This window comes from Halictus rubicundus, chromosome 2 (genome assembly GCF_050948215.1).
Source record: "Halictus rubicundus isolate RS-2024b chromosome 2, iyHalRubi1_principal, whole genome shotgun sequence".
NCBI classification, from domain to species: Eukaryota; Metazoa; Arthropoda; class Insecta; order Hymenoptera; family Halictidae; genus Halictus; species Halictus rubicundus.
Window position 1 is genome coordinate 25,457,204 of NC_135150.1, and position 13,470 is coordinate 25,470,673.

The following is a 13,470-nucleotide window of genomic DNA, read 5'->3' on the forward strand; positions in this document are numbered from 1 at the left end:
CCCGGAGCGTTTCATCCATCCTCCATGCACATCGGAACGACAGAATCCTCCACGCAAGCTCCGCACACTCGATTCTTCGAGTTTCCATACCCGGCGAACTTGAAAAAAATCTCTGGAAAATGCGACTATTCCGGGCATTCCAAGGTCAACCGGAAAGCGGACGCCGGAACACGATCAAGCCCGAGTCACTCGACCCCGTTGAACCCTGATCGGCGTCCCGACGCCCGAAAAACGCATATCCCGAAAGGCGTCTTCTTCTTGTTCTTCTTCTTCTCGAACCGCCTAAAAACTCAGCAAGGACCAGACGGGAGGAAGGAAGAGGGCCCGAACCGAGCTGAAAACCGAAGCGAGACGGGGCCCAGGGACCGAAGAGGGGGTCCAAAGGGATGTGTGGGGAACGTCCCGAACAAGGAGGCTCTTCCGAGAAAGAGTAACGAGGAGAGAACCGGCTGATAAATGTACGCACGGGTCCAGGTGGAACGAGGAGGACTCGCGAAAACCGATCCCCCGAAAACGGGGAAAGCTTTCGCGACACTGTTTTGCAAACCGTACGGGAAGACGAGGATGAAGGCGAAACGATTCGCGAGAGAAAAAAACAACAGATTGCAGGATAAACAAGAGGAGCCGATAATAAGAGACGGCCGGGGGGATCACAGCCTGAAGAGAAAGACTTCGGCTGGCTGGTCTGCCAGGGACGGGGCCGGAGGGGGACGCCTGGCCCCCCACGGGGGACAAGGACGGTGGGACCGAGAGAGAGAGAGAGAGAGAGAGAGAGAGAGAGAGAGAGAGAGAGAGAGAGTGGGGAGAGAACGAGACGGAGAGGGAGAGAGTCTCCCCGACTCATAACTCGGCAGGTGGTGGGGGAAACGCCCTTGACTCGGACTCTACGGCCGGCGGGGGAGGAGTGGGACCACGGCGCGGCCTTGAGTCGGCCCGTCTCGTTCTTCGACAGCGTTTCTCAATCTCGCAGTCTCGTCGGGGGTCTGCCCTGGCTCCGTGACGCTCGAGGAAACTTGTAATCGACGCGCGAGAGTAACAGAGAGAAAGAGAGAGAGAGAGAGAGAGAGAGAGAGAGAGAGAGAGAAAGACGAAGAACAAAGAAGGAGAGAAAGGAAGACAGTTGGACCGACGACGACGACGACGACGACGACGGGACACGCCGATCTGTGTGTGTTGGCAGCCCGATGGTAGGGTCAGGTGGCCGACATTGTTTTCGTGACATTCCTATGCTATTCGTGTTTTCGCGGTCACGTCTCTCTCTACCTTTCTCTGTCTGTCTGTCTGTCTGTCTGTCTGTCTGTCCGTCTGTCTGTCCGTCTGTCGGCTACGGACGGAGAGCCGGCGGGGATCGATCATGCACCGGTGATCTCTGTTTTCCAAGTCCCGTGAGTCATCCGTCTACCAGCGGTTCGGGCCGGTGGACACTGGGGTCTCGCGTGTTTGTGGAAGGGAACGATTTTTGAGGTTTGATGGTACACCGGGCGAATTTGAGATTGAAACTTGGAGTTTCACGGCTTCGGAGCGTTGGGAACCTTGGCGGTGCCTTGAAGAGCATTTGGAAGCTTCCGTTGGCGCGGAGGAGAGCAGGCTGACACGGGGCTTGATCTCGCGAGAGGAGGAGGGCCCTTGCAAGCCTGCTTCTCACACGAATGTACTGATATTTTACGGATCATTCAGTTTCTCACTGACGGTTGATCATTTAGGTTCAGGTTGTAAATCATTCGATGGTCCTAGACGATCGTAGACGACGGGTTTCCAGGAACCGTTTGGTACCTTCGAGATCCTTGAGTTTGGAGGGTTTGGTGATCCTAGGCAACCTCGGAATTTCATCTTGCGAGAGGGGATCTCGGCTAGCCTGGGTCTCACGGGAACCCTACAGTATCTTCAAGATCCCTGAGTCGGTGGGGGGTTTCAATTGTGAATCCTGCGATGATCTCGGTACAGTGAATTCTCGATATATGTCAACAACGGGTCTTGTATCGTCCAGGAGACATACCCGAGCCGTGTCTACACTCCTCAGCGTCCGAGACCTCTCGAGCTTCAGGGTATACCCCGCGGTAGCATTCCGCGACGTGTATCATCCAGGTCTTGGCGACATATATAGAGAAATCACTGTGTAAGAGGACTTTCGCACACCTGATGCCATCAGAAAAAACCCCATTGGTACCTTGAAAATCCTTGAATCGATGGGCTTCGGTCTGGAATCCTTTGATGCTCCCAGTTTCGCAGTTTAAACGTGCGAGATCAGAACTTTCTGGTTCCGTCAGGATATACGTACTTCGAAGGTCCTTGAATTTGGAGACTTCGATTGTCCTAGATGATTATAGGCAACCGCGTGGTTGGACCCTACAGGAAGGGGGCCCTTTGCAGGCCAGGTTCTCCCAGGAACCTTTTAGTCAACCTCCCCGGATGTGACAGATCCCTGAAACTGCAATTGCGAACCCTTCGATGGTCCCAGATAATCATAGACAACCTCGCGGCTCGATCTTCCAGAAATTGGATTTTTGAAGGCCAGGTCGGAACACGTCGGTACCCCGAAGATCACTTAGTTCCAGAGTGTTGATCGGATGATCTAAAACAGGGAGGATTTCTACAACCTTCAGTTCTTCGGGAATATTTTGAACGCGAAAGGTCCAGCGATGTTGCCTCACACAGTGGGCCAAAAGCGCAAAAATGTGGCCAAAACAGGAAGGAGTACTTCAATTTAGTTCAAAATTGATACTCATTGATTTCTAGGGTCGCTGATTATAAATCTGATGTCAAAATTACAAAAAACAAAATGGCGAATTCAATATGGCGGATTCGTAACCAAAAAAATTATTGGACTTTCTTAAAAATTGGTATTTCCATATTTTTCGGGCCGGCGAATATGAATCTAATGTAAAAAGTACAAAAAACAAAATGGCGGATTCAACATGGCGGATTCGTAACCAAAAAAATTATTGGACTTTCTTAAAAATTGGTATTTCCATATTTTTCGGGCCGGCGAATATGAATCTGATGTAAAAAGTACAAAAAATAAAACGGCGGATTCAATATGGCGGATGCGTAACCAAAAAAATGATTGGACTTCCTTGAAAATTAGTATTCCCATTTTTTCGGGCCGGCGAATATGAATCTGATGTCAAAATTGTAAAAAACAAAATGGCGCATTCAATATGGTGGATGCGTAAACAAAAAAATTATAGGACTTCCTTGAAAATTAGTATTCCCATTTTTTCGGGCCGGCGAATATGAATCTGATGTCAAAATTGTAAAAAACAAAATGGCGCATTCAATATGGTGGATGCGTAAACAAAAAAATTATAGGACTTCCTTGAAAATTAGTATTCCCATTTTTTCGGGCCGGCGAATATGAATCTGATGTCAAAATTGTAAAAAACAAAATGGCGCATTCAATATGGTGGATGCGTAAACAAAAAAATTATTGGACTTTCTTGAAAATTAGTATTCCCATATTTTTCAGGCCGACGAATACGAATCTGATGTCAAAATTATAAAAAAAAAACAAAATGGCGGATTCAATATCGCGGATGCGTAAAAAAAATTATCGGACTTTCTTGAAAATTAGTATTCCCATATTTTTCGGGTCGGCGAATATGAATCTGATGTCAAAATTACAAAAAACAAAAATAAAATTTTTCTTAAACAATAAAAAAATTATTAAAAGAGGAATTGTTGTATCAGAAAACTCTATACGTGGAACCATACAATGCTTATTTAACAAATTTTATTATAACCTCTAAATTTCTCGAGAATACATGCTTGTAACTAGTACCATGACTACCTCTGCGTCACAAAAATGGATCGCATTACGAAAGGGGCAGTTTTGGGCAGCTACTTTTCCAAAATAATGTTAAATAATAGTGTCTACTACAAGACTCGACAAGAATCTCCGTGGAATATTGTGGAGTACACAACTTCTAGTATACATTTGTAAAATCTGTGCACTAAGTTTTATCGTTCGCTTCATACATTCCCAACAAAAAATTAATATAAATCCAATGTTATAATTACGTATAGTATTTACTTCCAGGAACAGCATCCATCGTACACGCACAAAAAAAAATTCAATTTCCGTGAAATTGTAAGCTTGACACCTTTTTTTTTTCACAAACGTAGTTCACTGCACGAAAACTGCGAGACGACTGTATGGGATATTCGTACTCCCACCATTTAGCAAGTGTAGGTAGTAAGACCTTTTTACCATCGGCTTCTTACACAGTCATTACCTGAGAATCCAATACGGCAGGAGAGCCATACCCCTAACGTGAAATTCATTTTTTTGCATTTTGCCCACATTTTCGCGCTTTTGGCCCACCGTGCGTCGCGTCGCCTCAAGTGTGTCCTATCGCATCGGACCCTGTCTAAACGCTCGTAAATCTCACGTTCGGTCTGCGCGAGACCGAACATGCATCAAAGATCAAGACAGTCGTCTTAGGAGATCGTCTAACGAAGTAGCCACGCGGAATATCCAGCCGTAGTTTAGCGTTCTACGCGATCGATAGGCGGTTTTTAAAAAGCGGCAAGAGCGAAGGCAGGCCAGCAGGGATCGGAGAAGCCTCTGGCCTAAAGCTAATCATCCCCGGCTCGGATCGGCAGTCACGCGGGCCTCTCGAAACGAGTCGCCGGGCTAAAGGAGGGTTCAAGGTTCATGAACTTGCCACGACGATCGTCGCGACGGCTCTTACGAGCTTGGCTCAGGAGTAACGAGAAGCCTCTCTTCTCTCGCGGTGTGTCTGCGTACTGGTTTCTCTCGTGTCGTGGTCACGTGACGCGAAATTCCTTTTCGACACGGGGAACAGACCGTGTGGACGAGGGGAGCCGAGAGGAGAGGAGAGAAGGAGAGACAGAGAGAAAGAGAGAGAGAGAGAGAGAGAGAGAGAGAGAGAGAGCCGGGTGGGGAGCACAGCATCCACCTCGAAAAAAACATTCCGATGCGCTGATTGCATCTACCGGTGCATCGGGTGGCGGCGGAGGTGCTAATCGGGTTACCCGAGTCTCCTTGAAGGAGGCGAGGGACCGGCAACGAGAAAGGAACCGGCGTCGCCTCAGCGACGCAAAAATAATTCATAATCTGCCGGCTGGAGGGAACGTAAACACGGCGAGAGCTTCGAAAGAAAGAAAGAAAGAAAGAAAGAAGTTCGGGCTCGCGCGAGCAACGCGTTCCCGCGACGATTGATCGGGCCGGTCGCGGGTAATTGGCGTAATGACGGAGCCGGGAGGCGGGTAACTCCTTTTTCGGGTGGCGGACGGTTTAAAATTACACGCGGGCCGCAACTGGGTCGAGCCCGGCCCGCGGTCCGCCCGTCGGAGAAACGCTTTTTCGCATTCGCGTTCGCTTTCGCAACCCGGCCCCCGGGGATCCCTGTCATTTCGCGTGATTATCGACGGAGACGCGGCCCCGCGACTACCGCTCCTCTCGCCGGACAGATACGATCGCGATCCGTCGAGATCCAACGATCCGACCGATCGAACGCAGCCCGGTTATTAGACCGCGCCGATGCCGGCTCGATCTCTGCCCCGGATTCGTTCGTTTGACCGTCGTCGCAAACCGGCGAGTACGAATCCATGCAACAGCGACCATGATGATCGACGATCATCCCTGACGAGGAATAGAGCTTCGGGATGATCACTGTAATCACCGCGATCCGCAACGCACGGACAGACCATTCGGGTGCAACTTGTTTCCGAGGGTTGCTCTCTGGGGCAGTTCTCCGGCTCCGAGATATTGAAACCGGGAGCCTAACAGGCCACGCCCACTTTCGACCGGAAGTCTACGGAGTCGAGACAAGATCGAGTACGCCCGGTGTTTCTCTTGTGTTGTTTGCAACGTTGCTCCCTCGAGCGAGATAGGATGAACTCGAGAGCTACGAGGCCACGCCCATTTACGGTTTTCTATGCTGAGTAAATGATATAATATTTTGTTTCAAGATAGAGTCTATACGGCGTTCTGTCATGCTTTCATTTTGCTTCATGCGGCTAGATTGAATTCGAGAGCCACGAGGCCACGCCCATTTACGGTTTCGTATGCTGAGAGAATGATACAGTATTTTGTCTCAAGGTAGAGTCTATACGGCGTTCTGTCTTTCATGTTATTCTGAGTTTGCTTCATGCGGCTAGCTAGATTGAATTCGAGAGCCACGAGGCCACGCCCATTTACGGTTTTCTATGCTGAGAGAATGATACAGTATTTTGTCTCAAGATGAGTCTATACGGCGTTCTGTCTTTCATGTTATTCTGAGTTTTGCTTCATGCGGCTAGCTAGATTGAATTCGAGAGCTGCGAGGCCACGCCCATTTACGGTTTTGTATGCTGAGTAAATGATATAATATTTTGTCTCAAGATAGAGTCTATACGGCGTTCTGTCTTTCATGTTATTCTGAGTTTTGCTTCATGCGGCTAGATTGAATTCGAGAGCCACAAGGCCACGCCCATTTACGGTTTCGTATGCTGAGAGAATGATACAGTATTTTGTCTCAAGGTAGAGTCTATACGGCGTTCTGTCTTTCATGTTATTCTGAGTTTTGCTTCATGCGGCTAGCTGGATTGAATTCGAGAGCTGCGAGGCCACGCCCACTTTGGACTTTCTACATGGAGAGAACGGTGTAGTCTTTCGTATCAAGATTGAACGTTTATATGGTGGTCTTCCTCGTTAAACCACGCCCATTTAGGGCGGCCGAAGATCCCTGAATTCTGTTCAGAATTCGACTTACGCTCGGATATGCAATGAGTCCTAATTGTAGAATTCAACTGGAGATGTCGAGGGCAAGGGAGCCACGCCTGCTAAGGGCAGTTCCTTCCTTCGCGTTTGCTTCTCAGAGCAATTTAGCATGCTCTTCGGACAAACGGTCCCGTTGCTTATGTCCGATTTAGATTCGTCTATCTACTGAATCCTAATTCGAAATCAAACTTCAACCACAGAAATCCAGAGCAAAGAAGCCACGCCTACTAACAGCAGTTCCTTCCTTCGCGTTGGAATTATTGCTCCTGACGGCAACACAGTGTGCTCCCAGGGCGAATAGTACTACTCACTCATATATCAATTATTTTGACAAAAATTCCTGACAAAATTGAACCAACGATACTTTTCGAGCAAGTTTATTCGGTATTGCAGAATAGATTATTGCACATAGACAGCTCCACAGTGCACAGGACCCAACACCAGCCCCCCCAAAGTCAAGAGCAAAGAAACCACGCCCACTATTTCGACTTTCATCCTGCCCGTTAACACTAGACCTACCGAGCAATAAATGCGACTGACTTATATAGTAACAGTGACAAGACTGTGCCCCTTCAGACTTCAGACAACAATACGAAGCCTGAGCTAGCTTTTAAATATGCGTTTCAATGAAGAGGTTCGTTAAAAAATTTCCGATCAAAACATTCTTACAATTTCAGTAATTGTAAAGGAAAAAATTAGGAGCCAGTCATTCTGACTGGTACCGGTAGTTCTAGTGTTAAACGTCCCGAGTCCGCTCCCGAGGGCAACCCGTCGCGCTCCCGGGGCAAAGGGCTCGCAACCCTCGCGCATCAACATCCAGAGCACCTCTCGACGACGGGGATGATCCTTGCAGTGATCGGGGATCGCCAGGAAAAAACCAGACGAACACCGACGGTCCCCGGAAGGTGAAATGAAGGAAGTTGAGAACAAAACGCGCCTCGTCTGCCAGAAGCGTCTGCAAGGCTAAAGGAGCGGGAGAGCGTGTATCCGTGGGAGAAGGAGGGAGGGTGAACTGGCCACGAAAGGAGACGTGGACTCGAGAAAAAGCGGGAGAGAGAGAGAGAGAGAGAGAGAGAGAGAGAGAGAGAGAGAGAGACGAACTTGAAGCAGAGGAGGATCACGGTAGACGAGGACCGTTGAAACGAGAGGAAGAAGAGAGACGAGAAAGAGAAAGAAAGATGTAGGGAGAGGGTACACCTTGGAGAAAGACGTTCCGAGCGACGGCGAAGAAGATGAAGAAGGAGAAGAATCTCCGTCGAGACCGACAGAGAGAGAGGAGAGAGAGGAGAGAGAGAGAGAAAGCGGGTAGCCAGAAGAGTCGGTCCATAGAGGGAGGGTATATACGACGCACCGAACACCCTTTATACTTTATTTTGCCTCGACGCGAAATACCGGCTGACAGTTACTCCCTCGAACGAAATAAAAGGTGGGCATCCTTCTCTCACGGAAGAGAGGAGCAACTCGGAGAGGAACTTCCACTTGGCCTACTACTCCACTCCACGGAGCAGCTCGCCACGGACGAGCTACCGGGGGCTTTTCTTTTTACGCGAGCCACTTCCTGCTCGAACTTTGTTTTTCTTTCTTGTCCCTCGCCCCCGTCGTACCCCTGCGAGCGTGTGCTCGTTCGCGCGCGCGCTCGCGCTCGGTGTTCTTCCTTCCTTTCTTTCCCTTTACTTTCCTTTCCTTTCGTTTCCTTTCGTTTCGTTTCATTTCGTTCTTTAACTTTCTTGTTGTTGCACGACCGAGAGGGCAGCCCCGCGATTATGCAACGCATAACGGACGAACGTCCAAACAAGCAAACGACCACCAAATCCAACCTGATCGGACGCCCAGACACGATATACTATCATGGAGACTGTGCGCTGCGGAGAAGCGTTCACGTTGACGTCGATGAGTTTTGCGTACAGGGTACGCCTGTGTTCTATTTTTCGGGGGAGGTTTGTTGGATTTTTTCGAGGTTTGTCTAGCGGAGGAACGACCATTGCTTTTTCCCTCTCGTGGAGAGCAGATCTTGATGTCGCTTTGTCGGCAATTATCGTCAACCCCTTGAGACGCTAATTTATACAGTGACTGATGTGAGAATTTTGTGTGTTTCGCAAAAGTCTTGATATTAACGGCGAACCAATGCCGCCGTATGAGCGGCATGGGACTTTTACTTACTGGGTCCATGGCCGCGTATATGGCGGCAAAAAACAAATCGATTAATAATATAAATATTTACGTTTATAATATAAATATTTTCCTTTCTATGCTTGATATAAAAATGTTGGGAATGTTGTTTCAAGATCAAGAGAAAAATGTTCTCGTGCAAGGACGAAACGTTGAGGCGCGTGAAACCATTTTTCGCCAATTTTTGTCGGTAACGTGGTCACACTACCTTACCGCCAATCCACAGAGTCTTGGCTCTTAAATTATATTTTGGTTCATTTCAGAACGAACAAATCGATGCCCAGTGCTACTTATTTTGTGACAATCGTTTCATAGAAATCGTTAGCCCAGTGACCATCACGGTAGATAATGTATCGAGTGAAATTCAGTGTAACTGGATCTTTTGAAAATGGGTACGTAAAATTGAAAACAGTAGAAAAAAACCAAACATCTCTTCCGACCTAGAATATTTCCATACGATCTTTTTCATTTCGTGCATATGAAGCTGATTTACACGCACAATACTTGAACGATTAGTAATTTATTGAATAAAAATTTAATGTGGAAAATATGTTGAGTATAGTAGAACTTTTAGTGGCGCCATCAGGGTCGCCTGAAGGTTAACAGAAGAGGTGCATCGTTTTGATTCCGATGCAATTATCAAAGTAAAAATGATAATTTTATCTGACTTCTTCCAATCGATGCAGACAATTTTGCATCAACATTAAACTCCATACTGTTTAGCTTCACGAGGGTACTTCCCAATGTCTAAAACCAATGACATTCAAAAACCTGTAACTTCGTGACAAAGAATCGCGCACGACAATCGCTCCCGTCACGAAGCGCAAAGCCTCTTCCTTCTGAATCCTTAATTAGTTTTCTCAAAGACCTTCTTGAATCCTGTAGAATATTGCAAAAGCAAAGACACGTTCTCTGGTCGATCATTTCCTGACGACAGCAAGCTTTCCCTTCAAAGTTCGACAAAAAAGGTCGTCCATCAAATTTTCAAAGATCGTTATACAGAAGAGCTTCGAGCACGATGATTTCATTATCCAACAAAATTTTGGATCATCCACCAAATTTTCTCCGGTGACCTTCGCCCAAGTCGTCTTTCTCGAACGGAATCCGCTTGCCCACAAGTTTCTCGATCCCCCGGTAAAATCGGTTATTCGAAACGTGTCCCCTCTTACCCTACATTAATTTTTGCAAAACTATCGGCCGCTGTTGCGGGCCGGTGGTGATTCTATTATAAAACAAAATTGTTGATCGTCCTCCAAATTTTCTCCGGTGACCTTCGCACCAATCGGACGTCTTTCTCGATCGGAATCCGCTTGCCCACAAGTTTCTCGATCCCCCGGTAAAATCGGTTATTCGAAACGTGTCCCCTCTTACCCTACATTAATTTTTGCAAAACTATCGGCCGCTGTTGCGGGCCGGTGGTGATTCTATTATAAAACAAAATTGTTGATCGTCCTCCAAATTTTCTCCGGTGACCTTCGCACCAATCGGACGTCTTTCTCGATCGGAATCCGCTTGCCCACAAGTTTCTCGATCCCCCGGTAAAATCGGTTATTCGAAACGTGTCCCCTCTTACCCTACATTAATTTTTGCAAAACTATCGGCCGCTGTTGCGGGCCGGTGGTGATTCTATTATAAAACAAAATTGTTGATCGTCCTCCAAATTTTCTCCGGTGACCTTCGCACCAATCGGACGTCTTTCTCGATCGGAATCCGCTTGCCCACAAGTTTCTCGATCCCCCGGTAAAATCGGTTATTCGAACCGTGTTCCCTCTTACCCTACATTAATTTTTGCAGAGCTATCGGCCGCTGTTGCGGGCCGGAATATTCTCAGGTCTCTCGCAGTCGCGCTAAACTTCTCCCTGGGTTCGCAAACGCCCCTCGCCGTCCTCTCTCTCCCATTCGAGCCCGTATCCCACACGATCCCATACCATCCCATACCATCCCGTCCCCCCGTCTGGTCCCGCGACCCTCCTCGTCCTCGTCGGATTTGCGTTTCGAAAGTGGCCAAGCGCTAAACCGACCGACGCCCGAACGAAGTTAGCCTTAATTCGATCTTCGGCCGGCCGGATAAGTTTGTTTGGAAACGCGATCGTTCCAATTGCATAAATTAACAAGGCACCGAATTCAAACGGGTTAAGCCGGCCCATTACCGGGGACACACGTACATACATACATATACATACACGCGCGCGCGCGCGCGCGAGCTCACATGCCATCATCCTTTCTCGGTTGATCACAGGAGATCGCGTTATACATACACATAGACACGATCTCGTCCGCCATAAGCTTTCTAAGCGTTGCTCAATTAGAAAGTGCTCTAAGCAACGTCGTCCTGGACCTCGAACTTCGACGATGTGGGACGACATCGGATAAAGGGTTACGTCGGAATCACCGGCGCCAGGTTTCACCGACCAGAACACAAGTTTCACCGTCAACAGCACTAACCGTTCGCTTACCGTCGCGATCCTGTCGTCGGAACGACGCCGAAAGCTTGTACACCAAGATGTTACGGTCCCGGAGACCGGCGACGGGGAGCAGCGGTAAGCTGAAAGTTCGTTTTCGCCTGTTCTGGCAATTAGGGGACCGTAGGAGGCGAAATTTAGTTCGCGCACTGGTTTCCTGTGTTCTTGATCTAGGAAAGTCCTTTTTCGGAACGAGAAACCGTTCGTGGACTGTTGATCATTCCTGCGAAATTGAAATTGTGCGCATCGATTGCACACCTGGGCAAAATTTCGAGAAGAAATGTTTAACACGTTGAACGCCACGTCTTAAAATTTTTTAAATGAATTTTTACGTTGATATATTCATTGTACTAAACTTGATTAGGATCTGTAACATGCACGAAAGTTGGAGGATTACTCAGTATCGTACATTTAATTTTTTGCGATTTTTATTTCATTAAATAACTTACTTTGATTTTATGGTATTTTTGGGGTTTCTAGTTATGTGATCGAAGTGTTAAAATACTGTTTTAAATAGTATAATTTAATGTGGCTCAAATGAAATACTACTTTAACCCTTAGCACTCGAATGGCGAGTGTACGGCGCCGCTAAAAATTGCTGTGTCGTTATTCGGTATTAAAATTGTTTGCATTTAATAAGTTATTAAACATTTCAGTATTGTACGACTAAATTTCACCATTTTTGTATGTATAACGTGGAAAAGAGAATATATGGAAGGGGAATATTCTAGGTTGGAAGGAATGTTTCGTTTTGGAGTTAAAATAGCTTCGAGTGCAAAGGGTTAGATAGAACGAAAAATTTCGGCTGGTAAAATAGTTTTGATAACCAAATCTATAACAGAATATTTAAATTTTTGTATTTCAAATATTTCATTACAGTGAAAATAAGTTGACCAAATAGTTAATATTGTAAATTATAATTTTCAACATAAGAAACTATAATAGTTCATAAATTATTCCGTTCTTTAATAGAGACAAATTGCCCATCTCAGATCAATGGAATTTTTCCACTAATACTGTTTTCTACAGCCACACCCTGTTCATTTAAAATTTAAAGTATCGCAATTTCTCGACATATTTTAATTGCCTTCCAAAAAGATTCTCAGTTTCAAATGTGACGCTACGAATAGTGTCCTACAAAACAAATCTCGCTATTTTCAATGTTTTCCAAATGAAATACTATTTTTAAATAGTGTTTCAAAAACTTTTTCTTATCAATAAAATAATTTATTTGCATGATTATAATAGGTATGCTTTACTATTTTCTATTTCAAACACTATTTTGCCCAGCACTGATCGATTGCAAGAAAAAGGAGCTGCCACAGAAATTCACCTGATAGTTCTTATAATTTACAAGCAATATTAATCCGTGTTCCGCTAACTTATCTTCGTCATAAACGCATAAAATCCGCAGTCAAGATAAAAAATGCATCGTGAATCAACAGACCGCGGACTCTATGCGCTTATGGCCAAAAAAAGGCTGAACAATTTTACAGACTTCAAAAACGTCAATATATTATTTTCAACATACTAAAACGATTAATGCGAGAAATAAATGTTTACTCAGCTCCAGTGTCTTGTAATGATCAGAATATTTGATTTCGCATGGAGATTCGCAGTCCGGTCAGTACGTTTTAGCATCTGTCAGAAGGGTTAAAAAAAAAATAGTTCAAGCTAACGAGACACGGACTAAAACCTAACTTCGAGTCACGAATCGAGAAGTACGCAGGCCAGCTTATCGTCAGTCAACGGTAGCTGCGCGAATGGTAATTCTACGTTTCCAGATTCATTTTCGAGCACCATTTAACCTGTTGCTGTGGAGGTCGGGGGTGGTTGGGGGGGGTGGGGGTTGTTCGGGCCACGGAATGGCTGATATGAACCTCGATAGATTTAATCCGACGACAAGCGAGACTGGCGAATATTATGCGAAGGTTCTTTGTGCTATGCGGTTGCTCCCGTCGACCGTGATAGAGAGAAACCGAGGGAGAAGAGAGAAAGATGGACTGAGAGAGAGAGAGAGAGAGAGGAGAGAGGAGAATGGTAACAAGTTCCATCGCAAGAACTGTGTCCTCTGTCCCTCCCCAACCATCCCCTGGCCACCCTGTTTACACCCCA